Source organism: Pyxicephalus adspersus, chromosome 2 (assembly GCF_032062135.1).
Source record: "Pyxicephalus adspersus chromosome 2, UCB_Pads_2.0, whole genome shotgun sequence".
In the NCBI taxonomy this organism is placed as follows: Eukaryota; Metazoa; Chordata; class Amphibia; order Anura; family Pyxicephalidae; genus Pyxicephalus; species Pyxicephalus adspersus.
Window position 1 is genome coordinate 113,038,797 of NC_092859.1, and position 2,369 is coordinate 113,041,165.

General features: G+C 38.0%; 1 long non-coding RNA gene across 1 annotated transcript in view; it reads left to right on the forward strand.

The window, feature by feature from the left end:
- The first annotated feature begins 290 nt into the window (after positions 1–290).
- Positions 291–2,369, forward strand: part of LOC140324208 (uncharacterized) — a 17,853-nt gene continuing 15,774 nt past the window's right edge. Inside the window, exon 1 of the long non-coding RNA XR_011919512.1 lies at positions 291–367. This is a non-coding gene — a long non-coding RNA (uncharacterized lncRNA). The remainder of the gene's footprint in view (positions 368–2,369) is intronic.

Sequence of the window (2,369 nt, forward strand, 5' to 3'; positions counted from 1 at the left end):
TTCTTATGATTTGTTATTTTATAGAAAGTATTTTTTAGCTATGATAGAAATAAATCCATATAGCAATGGCAGTCTGGTAAATTAGGGGTTAAATCATTTAAAGGTATCCAAAGGATGCTCAGATGGACAAACAGATCTCCATCAAAAGGCTTTGGAAATTACATCAGACAAGGAGGCTGGGGTGTAGAGACAGAAACACCCCCATCAACCAATCTGCTGGCAGCTTATTACTAATTAGCATGTGACTCTCAAGGTGAGCCGCCCCCCTCAACTGCCACCTTAAAAGGCACCTGGGCCGATGACATTGGAAAATGAGAGGCTCTCCCAGGCACAGGCTCTGTCTTGGATTATTTCCCAGGCTGTGGAGGTAAGGTGATTACAGGAGAATTATCTATCTGTGTCTGCTATGGAACATCTAAAGGGGCTCAGGACACAAGCTGGAGGTGGGTAGGGCTGGGGGATTTATTCAGTTGACCTGTTGATGGATGAGAGAGTAGGGACAGGCAGCAAAGTCCCTGGTGTGGCTGCAATTCTTCTGCCATGTACTTCATGGAGAGAGCCATGCAGGTAACATAGGGCATTGCCCTGAGGGCTCCTTCTGTCATTTGATAGCAGGGAGGATTCACTAATGCTCTGCTGATGGAAACTAGGGCTCTTTTCTTTCTGTCTCTCTGATGTTCCTACAGATCAGCCTTTTAGAAAGTCTCAGATCTCTGGGAGGAGGGGGGCAGCCTGACTGGAGGCTTCCTTTCCCTTTATGTTTTATGTCCTGGTAAATCAGGAAGGAGGCATGATGGATCTGAGAACAGACAGGTAAGTGGGGCTGGGATAGAGCTGAGAACAGACAGGTAAGAGGGGCTGGGATAGGGCTGAGAACAGACAGGTAAGAGGGGCTGGGATAGGGCTGAGAACAGACAGGTAAGAGGGGCTGGGATAGGGCTGAGAACAGACAGGGGCTGTGATGGAGCTGGGAAGAGACAGATAACATTGTATTAAGACTTTGATCGACTGAGCATTAACTATTGCAGGTGAAATGTCTATGGGAATATTCTATATTCGTAGGCAGATCTGTAGTTAATGTATTTGAAATATATATATAAATATATATATATATATACATACTTTTCTTATTGTGCTGAATTTATTATTATTAACAATCTGAGAATGAACGCCCTATGTATTATGTGCGGGGAAATATAATGAATGGCTTAAATAAATCCAGAGCAGAGGGATGATTGTATGTGGAAATTTACCAAAAGAAGCATCGATGCCTCCAGATCCGAGTGAGAAATGATTCTATTAAATGTATTAAATGTAGGAATAAATGAATCGATATCTCCTTATATAAGAACATTGGCTTAGATGTCATATATATGAAAGATGGATGATGACTCTATAGATTATATTTGTGGATATAAGAACATTGACATGTCCTAATATAATGAGATATTTAGATAGTAGATATTCTATGTACTATATTTGGGAATATGTGTATTGTGGCTCTGATAACTCCAAAGATGACAGATGGTTCTGTATTATAATTGTAGGATAAATGAACACTGACATAGATGTCTCTGTATTAAAGTAAGATATAACTTTATTATATGCCTTTATTATATCCAGGAACATATGAACAATAGCATACAGTGAGAGATGTTTTGATGTATTGTACTTGGGAATATAAGAAATGTGGCACTGATCCCTCTATATATGAGTAGGGGATATTTCTTTGCATTAGATTTGGGCATACATGTACAGTGAAATGGATGTATATTTATGAGAGTGAGGAAATATTTCATATATAATAATTAGGAACAAATATGAGAAGTGACATAGATGTCTAAGTAAAATATCTCGGAATTTGTGAACAGTGACATAGATACCTTAATATATGATTGAGAGATGTTTCTATGTATTATATTTATTGATATAAGAACAGTGACATGGATCTCTCTATATATGAGTGATAGATGATGTCTAAGCTGCAGTACATCTGGTTCCATGCCAGCGGTCCAGTCTATTATTTGAGAGGCAATCTATACAGACTGTTATCAGGCTGTGTTAAGTTACATCTCCTCTTGTGACATCTCCAGCCATCATCAGTGATGGAGAAACTGAACCCCATCATATAAGATTTCAGCCCAGCCTGCATCCTATAATACGATCTGCCTCCTATTTCTGATATCAGTGCATGGTGCTAATTATTCACATGGAATGGTAGTATTATGTACTATATGTACATATTCTACATATTTAAATTTACCATTACCAATAATCACTTGCTTTATATATATATATATATATATATATATATATATATATATATATAGATTAACTTGGTAGGGAAAGAGTTACACAAACATTATAGG